Raw genomic sequence first — 13,471 nt, forward strand, 5'->3', positions numbered from 1 at the left:
CCCTGCCCCTGGGCCAGCTACTGCCTCCAGCCCTCTCTTCTCCTGCCCCAGCCAGCTGTCATCTCACCCCCAGCCCCCTTTCTACTCAATGGGTTTAGCCACTGGTGCTTTGAAGCCTTTTGTTTTTATAAGATGATTTTTTCAAGGAGACTGAGTTCTCTTTTCACTGGGACCTCGCAAGGCACGGAGTGTCCCACTGGTCTCTGTGCAGGTGGGTTGATTGAAAATGGTGTTTTCTTCTCTGTCTTCCAGTCCTCCTGCCCTGTGAGTTGGCAGGGTCTTCTAAGGGAGAAGTCCTCAAATGAAGGGTGGGCAGAGGTTGGGGATCTATGTCACTGTCGTTATCAGACGTTCCTGGGCACTGGCTTGTGCCTCTGACTGGCTGTGTAGTTTTGGGCAAGTCACCTACCCTCTCTTTCCTCATCTGTAAATTCCAGAGAGGGGACTAAATCAATGGGTTCCCAAACCTGGCTTCACAATCCCTCGAGAGCTTTCTGTTTATTTTTCTGATTAAGTGCATTTTAAGTTTATGCTTTCAAATACCCTTTGCATCTTGGCTCTGCCCTCTTCCTATCAATTCAGTTCCTGCCTTGGAATAAGCTGGCAGACGGTGCTTCAGACACAGATTCCTGCATCCCCTCTGGGACATCCTGGCTCCTTTTCTAGCTATACAGCCTGAATCAGTGTTTTGAATTTTAAAATTTTGTTTATTTTTGTGAATAGGTAATAAGTATATATGGGTACCGGAGTCAGAAAGTTTTAGGAAGGCTATGTACCCTTGCCTATTTTTCATTTCTTTCCAAAGGTAGTCAATTTTTAAAATTAGATCAATGTTTTTTTCCTTTTTCACACAAATTGTAACATATTCTACTGACTTTTTTTTTTTTTTTGAGTAAAGATAGATTATTTTTAGAGAGATATGTACTGCATAGAGTGTAGGCTGTTTCGAAGGCAAAAGAAAGGCCACGAGGTGTGGGGGTTGGGTGCTCAGGTTAAAGTAAAAGTAGGTACACATTCCATAGACAGAGTGTGTGTGGGCTTTCTCTGAAGAGGAGGGAGCAAGAGGCAGCCATGAGGCCGTGAGGTGCATGTTGACAGTTTTTATGGGCTCTGTAGCTTCATATGCTAACAAGTGGGAGGACCGTTCCAACTATCCTGGGGAATGGGCTCCGATTCCCAGGAATTTGGCCACTGCTCACTCTTTGACCTTTTTTGGTTAGCCCTGGAGCTGTCATGGCTCCTGTGAGAGTGCCATTTACCATGTTAATATTACAATGAGCATATAATGAAGCTCAAGGTCTACTAGAAGTCAAATCTGTCATTTTGAGCCTCAAGGCCTACTGGGAGTTGAATCTTCCACCATTTTGGTGTTAATTGCAGTCATTCCTTGAATGACTGTGCCCTGCCCCCTTCCCTCCTGTCTCATTCCACTCAGAGATTTTACTCCCATAATCTTATGGGGGTGCAGAGGGGCAGTGGTCCATCTTCCAAAACTGCTTTCAGGCTGTATTCTACTCACTTTTCAACTCCCTCCTTCTTTCATGTAACTCTAAGTCTTGGAAATCTCCCAATAATGTGGACCTGCCTCCCATTCTTCCACGGTGATTTGGTAGCATTGAGATTTTTAAGATTCCCCAGGTGATCTTGATGCAGTTAGGGGCTGGAACCACGGGTTCTACATAAGAATGCCAGGGTCCATTCTGCAGACCTCTGTGGACCACTCCTGGTTATGAAGTCAGAAGGAAATAAATCAGAGACACCACCTTCAAGGAGTTTATGGTCTAGTGGAGAGCCCATGGGGTGAGCAGGCAGAAGGGTGGATGCTGATAGCAGGTGGTCAATGCTGAGGACAGTGTAGTATGAATGGCAGTTGTTAATAGGAGCTCAGGAAGGAGGTGATCGGAGCATCCTGGATGGGACAACAACGTGAGCAAAGCTGTGGAGGGAGGAGAACCCATGGTGTCTGGAGTAAGAATGGCCAGACCCTAACTGGCTGGAGGAAGCATCATGGGGAATATATTAGTCTTCTATCATTGTCATAAATTATCACCACTTTAGTGTCTTAAAGCAATACAAATTCGTTATCTTACAATTTGGTCCAAGTCCAACATGGATCTCCCTGGGGGTAAAACCGAGATGTCTGGAGGATTGCATTTCTTTCTGGAGGCTCTAAAGGAGAATCTACTTCTTTGCCTTTTCTAGCTTCTAGAAGATACCTGCATTTCTTGGCTTACAGCCGCCTTCCTCCATCTTCAAAGCCAACAACATCACAGTTCTCTGACCCTTCTTCCATCATCACATCTGCCTAACTGTAGCCAAGAAATGTTCTCCACTTATAAGGATTCATATCATTGGATTGGATCCACTTGAGTAACTGAGGATAATTTTCTCATCTCAAAGCACGTAATCCCATCTGCAAAGTCCCTTTTGCCAGGTAACACATTTACGGGTTCAAATGTGAACCTCTTTGGGGATTATTATTCTGCCTTCCATGGGGGAGGAGTTGTATTCAGGTTATAGCAGCCCTGAATGTCAAACCAGAGTGGGTCAGCCGGATGTGAGGGCAGTGGGAACTATTAAAGGATTTTGACAGAAGCTACCCAGTTAGAGCTGTCCTGGAGAGAGAACTGGCAGGGCCAGAAGGGAGGCGGTTAGGGAAGCAGGAAGCAGTGTTTTGTCTGGAAGAGGGCTAAAGTTTCTCACTTCCCTGTGTAAATGTGTGTTCCTGAGGGTACGTGTGTGACCATGAGCTCTATGTGTGTAAACCTGGGAGGGCCAGTGCGGTAGAGGAATGATCAGCATGAACTGCAGGAGTCAGACGTCCCTGGGTCCCCATTCATCACTCTGAAACCAGTCAAGCTGGTCTTTCCACCAAGCCCAGGACAGCCCCCGCAGTTCCTGCCATCCTGGGGCCATCTCCCAGCAACCTCTGCTGCACATTGGAGTAATCCTAGTAGGACCTATCGTCCAATGACTGCTGAGTCATAAAGGGACCCAGAGCAGTAGGAAGCACTAGAATATGCATCCCCAAGGCATTTGACAAGTGCAAGAGTCTTTCGGGATTTTTTTTTTTTTAATGGAGGTACTAGGGATTGAACCCAGGACCTCATGCATGCTAAGCTTGTGCTCTACCACAGAGCTACACCCTCCCCCCTGTTCTGGGATTTATAGACAGACTAGCGTATGCTTGAATGTGTTAGAATTGGGTCTCACAATTCCTAAACAGATTGAGAATGAAGGAGGACCTGACACCAAGACCTCATTGCCTTACAAGATTCATTACACCAGAGGCTACTGGCCCTGGGCAGGGTTTCTTGAGCTTACAAGCATAAGAATCCCTTAAAAATCCAAATTCCTGAGCCTGATTCAAGCCACACTAAACCCATCATCTGGGCAGTGACAGGAATCTGCATTTTTTACACGTGATCCAGGTTTAAGAAATCCTAGACCCAGGGAAAGAAGCATTGAAATATTTTTTAAATTTCCCCTCCTCCAGTGACAATGGAGCCCCCACAAAATTCTGCCTGCCACCCAGCTCCCTCATATCTGGGCGAGGACTCTTAAGACTATCTCTCCAAAGCTCAATTTCATTCATTACTGAATTGTGACAGTCTTATCATTTAAAAAAAAAAATGGGTTAATTATTTCAAAAGTTGTGATCAACTCTTCATTGTTGTTGTTGAGGGGGGTAATTAGGTTTACTCATTTTTAGAGGAAATATTCGGAATTGAACCCAGGACCTCGTGCATGCTAAGCACATGCTCTGCCACTTGAGCTATCCCCTCCCCCTTGTGATCAACTCTTAAATTTAAATATTGACAACTTCACCACTAAGTCAGTTTGGGTCAAGGTAGGTCTGAGTTTGCCCACCACTGCCTGAGCTGAGGGCCACACTCACCTTGAGCCCCAGTTCCGGGAACTCAGTGGTTCCCCCTCACCATCTGCCCTGGAATCAGACCGAGCAGGTCCAGGCCAACTCCAGCCGCAGGGAGAGCCCCGTGCTGGGAGTCCCCTACTGAAGCTTTAGTTCTTCCTCTGCCCGCTACTCACCCCGAGACCTGGGGCCACGCCCACCTCTGGCCTTGGTGACTTCATTAGGGAAATATGAGGGCTGGACTTTGCAGAATATCCCTGGGCTGCTTTATTCCTGACGTTCTGGGATAGGGTTTCTCAACCCTAACTGTACTTGGGATGTCTTTTTAAAATGCAGATTTCTGGGCTCCAGTGACCCAAGCATATGAATCAATTCTTCAAATATTTGTTAAGAACCTACCACGTGGCCTTTGGGATACAGTAGTAAAAAAATGGGAAGTAATCCCTGCTCTCATGGGAGATATCTATAGGAGGAGACATATATAAGTAAACCAGTAAAATGATGGTATGTCAGAAAGTGTGTCAGATAAGTGTCACAGAGCAAAATAGGGTAGGGAAGGGAGTGCAGGATAGGGGTGATTCCAGTTTTATATTGGACATCAGGGCAGCTGGGAGGGTCTCACTGAGAAATATTTTTGATAAAAGACCTAATGAAGTTAGAAGACAAAGGGAACATCAGGTGCAAAGGCCCTGAGGTGGGAGTCTGGATACTGAAGGGAAACAAGGAAGCCAGTATGGTTCAAAGCAAGGAAAGCGGAGAGTGGTATGAAATGAAGTCAGAGAGATAAGGGGGGAGTGTGTCAGACTTGGCCTTGAAGGACACTGGAAGGGCTTCGGTTTTTGACCTGAGGTGGGAAACCACAGAGATGGGAAGAATCCCTTTGGATACTATATGGAGAATTGACTGTAAGAGATCAAGGGCTGAAACACAGAGACCAGGTCAGATGCTATCAAGACAATCCAGGTGAGTGATGGTGGTGTTCAGCCAGAGTGGCAGCAGTGGAGGTGGTGAGAAATGGCGGGATTCCAATGTATTCTGAGGGTAGGACCAAGAGGATTTGCTGGCAGGTTGGCTGTGGGGTGTGAATGAAAGAAAAGGGTCATACAGGACCCCAAATTTTTCAGCCTGAGCAAGCAGAAGGATGGAGCTGCCCTTGCAATGGGATCACAGCAGGAGGAGAAGGTTTGGGGGCAGACTTCAGCATTCTGGCTTTGGACATGGAAAGTCTGAGATGTCTGTTAGACATTCAAGGGGAGATGTCAAGGAGGCAGTTGGGTATAAGAGAGGAGAGTTCTGGGCTGGAGATAGAAAGCTTAGAATCATTGGTGCTGAGATGGTATTTCAAGTCATAAGAATGGATAAAATCACCAAAAGAGTAAAAGTAGACAGGAAAGAGGGTTGAGGACTGAGTCCCAGGGCATTTCCACATTTAGAGCTAGAGAAAATTAGGAGGAACCATCAGAGAAGGCTGAGGTGGGAAAACCAGGGAGCTGATACAGACTAGCATTTTGAGCTCTCTGTTTATTGAGTTCATTCTCTGTCAGGAAATATTTACTGAGCACCTCCTATGTTCCAGGAACTGTTTGAGACATTGAGGCTACAGCAATGAATAGGATAGACAAGGCTCTAACTTTCTTTCAACTTACCTTCTAGGCAGAACTGACACATATTTTCTGGTTTAGTCTTCCTAACAATCCTAAGAAGTTCTAGGACCACCATGTTATAGATAGAGACTCTAAAGCTGGGAGAGACTAGGTCACTTACCTGAAGTTACACAGCTAATTAGTGGCAGAAGCAGCATTTAAATCCAGCCACTCTGACCCCTGGCTCTTTCTCTAACAACTGAACACACTCCCCTCATGGGGAATTCCAGTGCCCAGGCAGGGTTGAGAACCATTGTTCTGGGACACTCTTAGTTTTCTATTGCTGTATAGCAGATTACCCAAAGCTTAGCAGCTTAAGTCAACAAACACCATCTTTCACAGTTTCTGTGGGTCAGAAATTTGGGAGCAGCTTAGCTGGGTGGTGCTGACCAGGGTCTCTCATGAACTTGCAGATAAGAGTTAGGTCTGGGCTGGAGATGACTGAAGGTTTGGCTAAACTAGAGGATCCACCTCTAAGATTACTTAATCACGTGGCTATTGGCAAGATACCCAGTTCCTTTTTACGTGGAGAAAGTGATCCACATAAGTGGATGCAGAGCAAGTGATCCGAGAGAGAGAGAGAGACTAGGAAGACCCAGAAGTCACACACCATCACTTCCACCACATTCTATTGATTGCAAGTGACCCACTAAGTCCAATCCACACCAAAGGAGTAAGCAATTAGTCTTCGTCTTTCGAGGGGTAGATTGTCAAGGAACTTGTAGACATATTTTAAAAGTCCTACAGAGGTGCTGATTGTTAATAGAAGACTCATTTTAAAGAAACTGAACAGGTACTTAGGAGAAATGGATTGTTGGTCTCCTTCCCTCCACTCTTCCCTATGATCTTCTGGATTCAAAAACCCAAAACTTGAAGCACTGGGGGAAAAGGGACCTGACCTGTTCATTGGTGAAGAGTGCAAGGTGCCTGGGACAAGGCAGACATGGATTTATGGAAGAATCCTACTGGACAATGTCTTGTAATCAGACACATAGGTTCATTCCATGGATGTTTATTGTTGCCTCCACATGCCTGTGTCCTGGTGATAGGGTGCAAAGATAGATCTGACCCAGTCCTTGTCCCTGGAGGGAGCCCCCAGACTGTATAGGGGGGAAATTTAATACCAACCCCCACAACATAGGTGTTATAAATGGCCGGATGATCCCCGGATATGGTGGAGAATCATGGTGAAAGCATAAGTGAAGAGGTCAATCAAGGGAGGCTTCCTAGAAGAGGTGGCACTTTGAACTAAGACTTGAAGAAAGAAGAGAAATGTGTTTGGAAGACTTGTGTGGAGAGAACAGGAGTTCAGGCCAAAAGAACACCTTGTTCAAAGACACAGAGTTGTGAGAAAACTTAGCATGTTTGGGGAATTTCAGAGTTAGAAGGAACCCTGGTACTACTTAATGGAAACTCCAGTGCTGCTTGCATCTCCTCAAAATAGTAATCGCCAACATTCTCAGATGTCTGTCCTCTGCCAGGCACAGTGCTAAGCATTGCGGGCAGATTGTCTGATTTGAACCTCACAATGACCCTATAAGGTGGTTATTATTATCTCCAGTTCATAAAGGAGGAAACCAAGGCTCAGACAGGTTAAGTAACATGCCCATGGATGCACAGCAAGCAAGCTGCAGGGCTAGATCCTTAAATCAGGAGGTATGGGGTTTTGTTTGTTTGTTGTTTAATTCTTTTTTCAATTGAAAGCCTGTGTTTTTAGCATCTGCATTGTCCTACATCTGCATTGGTAAGTAGTCATGCAGCCTCATCCTGCTTGGAGTGACAGGAAGCCTGCTATCTCTCTGGCAAGGACAAAGAGGCTGTGGGGTCTTTCTTTCCAGTCCTGGAATGTTAGGAATCACCTCCCTAATTGAAGCATGGGGTTAATAGAAAGACAGGCACTACCTCCTGTGTCAAGTCAATAAGCATTTATTGATTATCAATCCAATACCATTTCCCCAAAGAGCTCTGTCTCGAGGCAGCACAATCAGCGCCTGTTAGGACAGGTGGTGGCTGCAGGGGCTATGAGGAGACGTAGCCTCTCCCGGGGGGGGGGGGGGGACTCAGGGAGGGCCTCCTGGAGTGACCCAGAGGGCAGGGCATGGATTTCTCCAGACCAGAGTTTCTCAGACTCAGCATTATTCCCATCTTGGGCCAGATCAGTCCTTGTCCTGGAAGGCTGGCCTGTGCACTGTAGGATATTTAGCAGCATCCCTGGGTTCCACCCACGAGATGTACTCCCCCACCCTCAGTAGTGACAAGCAAAAGTGTCTCCGGACATTGCCAAGTATCCCTGAGGGGCAGTATTGCCCCTGGTAGAGAATTACTCCTCTAGACAGAGGAAATAAAGTGAGTTAAGTCATCAAGGGGGGACAAGTGAGATTTTGGGTAAAGCAGTTAACCTGAGCCTCATTTTTCTCAACTGTAAAATGGCATAATATTTCAAAGGGTCATTGTGATAATTAATGAGAACACCTGTAAAGCCCCTGACACAGAGAAGACCCCTGATAAATGTTAATTCCTTTCCATTGTGGAAAAAATGACAACCCCTGACCCCCAGGTTCATCAAACCACAGGCTGCTTCTGAGACTAGCTCTAAACTGGGGCCTCAGTGTCTCTGCCATAAAATGGCATTGAGGTGAGGAGAGGAATGAAGCTAAATGGGTGGTTCCCAAACTTTTAAAATTACCACCCTCATCCTGGTCCCATTTTTAAAGAGAGAACATGGATTAATAACTGATTTATTTCCCAGTTGCCCAAGGCAGCAGCTGCCCCAGTTCTGTAGGGCACCACTCACCACGTGACCTCCCGGAGAGCTGGTGATCCCAATCCAGAACAGAGACTCCTCTGTCGCCTTGACAACCTCTTCCCACTTAAACATGCGATGGTTCTCTGGCTTTCAGAAATACTGAGAAAGTACAAGGACCCCATTCTGCCCCCAGAGGCAGATTAAGAATCAGAAATTGGTTGATGATTATAGAGCAGGGACTCCCAAGCCCCCAGCACCAGCATCAAGTCCTGCAGCTACTGTGCCAGGCACTGGGCTTGGGGTTCCACGTGTGCCACTGGCTCCTTCACTGCTATTGTCACCGGTTCAGGGATAAAGGCATTGCGGTCACCAGCCAAAGACACTGACTTCCAGACTCTCTCACCCTCCAGGTGAGCACAGCCTGCATGCATTTCTGTCCACATTCTTGGTCTCCTGCCTTTGTGTCCTTGGAGGGTCCTTGGCGTGAGGGGTGGGGTTTGTGAGGGTGGTGGGAAAGAAAGCCCTGGGCCCCTCCAGGGCAGGAGGAAAATAATCAACATTTAACACTCACCAAGTTCTTACAACATGCCAGACTTAAATTAACTGCATTAATCCTCACAGAGACCTTATGAGGCAGCTGCTGTAATTCTCATTTTCTAGTGAGGAAACTGAGGCAAGAAGAAATTAAGGTTTCACAGGCGATAAAGTGGGAAGACAGCTGTTTGTTGAGCGTCTGGCCTGACACTTTTCTTAAGGGATATCGTTCATCCTCCCCATCATCTCCAGCAGAGGGACAGCCCCTGTTTCACCCTTACTGTCTCTTGCTTGTTTTTACAACCTTAGTCTTGCTCTTAAGGGATCTCGCTCTATCTCCTTCTATAAGAACACTGGGGAGCTCAGCTGTCACAGCGACACCTGCTGGCCAGTGCTGCATCTGCACTGCCTCCAGACATCTAGACTGGGAGGGGACCACCTCTCCCATCCAGACACCCTGAGTCCGTGTCTTCCTGAATGCCTGACCATCCTACCACCCAGCCAGTGCCCTTCCTCTCCCTCTCCTTTCTTGGTCTCTAGCTCGGAAAGCTCATGGGCTTTGGAATTAGACCAGGGTTTGTGTCCTGGCTCTGGCACTTGTTGACTAGGTAATCTTGGCCAAGTCTTACAATTTCTCAGAAGCTTATTGCTTCACTTATAAAATCCTTCACCAGACAGGGATCTCTGGGAATCACAGGTGGTACTGAATGTAAAATATGAAGTGTGAGTTTCCTTCTGCTGGTCTCCAGGCACAGGAAGGCGTCCTCTCTGCCTGCCTAAAGTGTGTGATACAGTAGGATTCCACTCCAGTCTGTGCCCCTCTGAATCCTTGCCCTTCCCTGGCACCTCCCCTCCTCCTGAAAGATGACAGCTCCTGGATCACAATGGATGGGAATGGGGAGGACTCCAAGGGTAGATGGGGACCTGGGTTTGGGAGCAGGTCATTGGGGGAGATGGGAGGAGTCAGGGTGAGGCAGAGCAATAGGAATGACTAGGAAGCTGAATTCTTGTCTCAGTTTAATGGGTCACTTTAGACAAGTCAGCTGCTGTTCTGAGCCTCACTGTTCCCACCTGTAAAATGACCCTAATAATGTATATCTTTGGGCCATAGAGGGTAAGGGCTTTGAAAACTGTAAAAGCTGTAAACAGGGGAAAGATTTATTCCATTTTGGGGTGGCTTGCAGTGTCCTGGCCAGACCATACTCTGGAGCAGTCTGGTTTGGACCTGAGCCTCAGCTTGGACCTTCAGTGGAGCTCAAAGTGGCCTCCTCCATCTGCCAGACTCAGCCTTCCTCCATATGCCTCTGCAGCCCCAGCTTGCCCTCTTGGGATGGCGATGGGCAAAGGACCTATCCCGCTGTCACAGGACTTCGCCCTGAGAACCAGCCACCATCTCCTTCTGCCTTTTCTCCACCCCGTGATCTGCTCACCTCCACACAGCCTTTGCCCAGAGGCCCCAGGAAGTGTCTCCAAGCCTCCACTGTGATAAGCACGCCCATTCCCCAGAAGCGGAAACAGAGCCCCTGGAAGGGGAAAGAACTGTTCCAGGTCTGGGGACGATCCCCTCTCCCCACTCCTACATTGTCCTTGCAGGACTGGCCGGGGGTCTGTCCGTCATGGGCACACTGCTGCCGGGGCTGCACCTTAAGCAGCCAGCCTGGTCCTGTTGGTGCTTAGTAGGTGTTTGCTGAGTAAATAAGAGAATGAATGAATGAATAAATGAATGAGTGAAAGAACAGCAGGTTGGGTCCTGTGGTTATTCCCTTTCCACAAATGAGGAAATTGAGGCTTAGTGAGGCAAAGGGCCTGTTCCCTCGCAAGGTCACAGCCGTGACAGGACTCCTGGTCTCTGGCTCTAAAGGCCTGGTTCTTCTGTGGGCGGAGATTCTGCTTCTTTGCCTGGGTCCTGCAGCATTTCCTGCTCTCCACGGGCGTGGTAAGAACAAATGGCCTAATTCCCTGGGCTTTAGGGGATTTGGGCTCTCTACACTCCCAACTCTCTTCTCCGTGGGAAAAATATAAAAGACCTCATCCTGGCAGGTGGCACCAACTGAAGGCACATGGCAGCCCCATCTGGAGCTGTAGTCATCACCACCGTGAGGTCTTCGAGGCCCTCTGAGCCCTCCGATGTGGCCGGGCCACATTCCATCGCTGGAGCTTTGAAACCAGCAGCACAGGCGGCGCCAATCCCAGCTCTGCCCCCGGGGCAAATCGCTTTTCCGCTCCAAGCCTCAGGTTTTTTTGTTGGTTTGTTTGGTTTGGTTTTTTGTTTTTGCTTGGGGTGGGGGGTAGGTAATCAGGCTTATTTATTTACTTATTTATTTTAATGGAGGTACTGGAGATTGAACCCAGTACCTTGGGCATGCTAAGCATGCACTCTACCACTGAGCTATACCCTCCCCCCAAGCCTCAGTTTTACTTATGCAGACCCATTATTTGCATCTCTCTCCCCTCCCACCTCCTCTTTGAGTTGTACTCTGGTTGGTTGGTTGTTTTCTGTTTGGGGTTTTTTAAATTTTTTTTTGGAGGGTGGGGTAATTAGGTTCATCTGTTTATTTATTATTCTTGGTGGAGGTACCAGGGATTGAACCCGGGATTTCATGCAGGCTAGGCATGCATTCTACCACTGAACTATATACCCTCCTCCCTATTTGGGTTTTTTTGATGGAGGTACTGGGGATAGAACCCAGAACCTCGGGCATGCTAAGCACACATTCTGACACTGAGCTATCCCCTCTCCCCGGGGTTGTACTGGGAGTGTAAGGAGTCATGCATCATTGTGCCTGGCACACAGTAGGAACTTAATATATATGTGCCCCTTCTGTCCCATATCATCAGTACAATGTACATCAACACTTCCTTTGTGAGGCCAATGCCATGGACCACCAAGGACTCTCTCTTTGGGCCAGCCAGGGAGAGATGGGGTGGCCAGTGGCTGCCTGTTCATTCAGCCACAGCCCTGCCAAGGTGCAAATGAAGCTCTCATTGCTTTCCTTTCCCACCAATGTCACTCACTTGCCCTCCTGAGTCCTGGTGGTGGCCCAGCCAGAATCCTTGGCCTGGCTCCCTGAGGGGCTTGCTCCCGCTGTTTCAATGACCTATTGCTGCATAACAAATCAACCCAAAATTTAGCAGCTTAAAATATTTTGCTATATCTCACAATCTGGGGGATCAAGGATTTAGGCAGGTTTCAGCTGGATTCTGCTCCATGGCATCAACCAGGGTCACTGGGCAGTATTTTGTGAGTGGTTAGTCTGGTCTGAGAGTCCAAGGCACCCAGGAGGCTGCCCTCACATGCCTGGTGTCTTGGTGGCATCAGCAATAAGACTGAGCTGATCTGGGCCCTTCTCCTCAACATCTCAGGGTCTTCCCACGTGGTCTCTCCTGCAAGATTGTTGAAGTTTTACATGGTGATTCAGAGCTTCAAGAGACCAAGGTAGCAACTGCCAGTCCTTTTAAAAGCTGGGTTTGGAACCGGCACAGCATCACTTCCACCATAGTCTATTGGTCAAAATGGCAACCAGCCAGCCCAGGTTCAAGAAAGGGGAACTTACCTCTTCCTAGGAGGATTGACAAAGGACTTATGGTCCCCTGTAATCTGCCACACCATCTAAAGTCTCTCCATTCCCCTGAATTTAATACAGCACATGCAGCTTCAGCTCCTGCTATGCCAAACCCTGTACGGGGTTCTGGGGATGAAATGGTAATGGTGGAAGAAAGGGGCCATTTAAAACCCCAGCTGTGTCCTAAAGAGTAGAGAGTCCCTCATATAGAAAGCCTCTTGTTTCTTCTGAATTCCTTGAGGGGGTTGGATTTGCAGATGAGTTTGGGAGTAGGGGTTAGAGAAAAAGGAACATGTCTTACATACCAGGTGAAAAGAATTTTGGAGGACCTGTAGGATAAACTGTTTTTTTTTTTTTTTTTTTTTAAGTGAGAAAGGGGACAGGGAAAAGGCCTGGGAAACTTGGAGGGGGTGAGCTGGATGAAAATCTCCCAGCGGAAGAGGAACTTTGCAGATAGATGACTAATATTCACATTCATTCATTTAACAGTTGTCCATCCACTGCCTACCAGTGCTGAGCCCTGCAAACCTGGTGGAGAGCAAGATGGGTCCCTACTTACAATCACCTGGAGGAAGCAAACAAACAAAAAGTAAAAAGACAAAATAATTACAAGTGGCGATAAGTCCTACAAAGGAAACTCACAAGTTGCTGAGAAAGAGAGTAAAATAGGGACCAACTTTAGGTATTAAAACCCTCCTTCCATCTCCACCAAATCTTTTTTTTTGCACATATATATGTATATATATATATATATATATATACAGTCAGTTTTCCACCAAATCTTTAGTAAAGTCTGCTACCCACACAAAGCCCTGTGTGAGGGGGGTCTATGGAAATCAAAAGAGGCTTAGTTCTAGATCTGGTTTAACAAAATGTGCACCAGAGACAGAACAGGATGGAGATGCTTCCATAAACTGAACTAATTAAGTGGGAGGGGAATGGGTAGCTCTCCAAATAAAAACCAGAGGGGATGGATGCCAGAGAAGCAACCCACCGATGACCATTATGGTGCAAACCTCCTCCCCTTTCCACCAGCCTCAAAGTCTCTTCCCCCTTCCCCAAATCAGTGAAATCTATTCCTGCCTCCAGGCCTATGCCCTCCCCTGGCCAG

Source organism: Camelus dromedarius, chromosome 14 (assembly GCF_036321535.1).
Source record: "Camelus dromedarius isolate mCamDro1 chromosome 14, mCamDro1.pat, whole genome shotgun sequence".
Taxonomy (NCBI): domain Eukaryota; kingdom Metazoa; phylum Chordata; class Mammalia; order Artiodactyla; family Camelidae; genus Camelus; species Camelus dromedarius.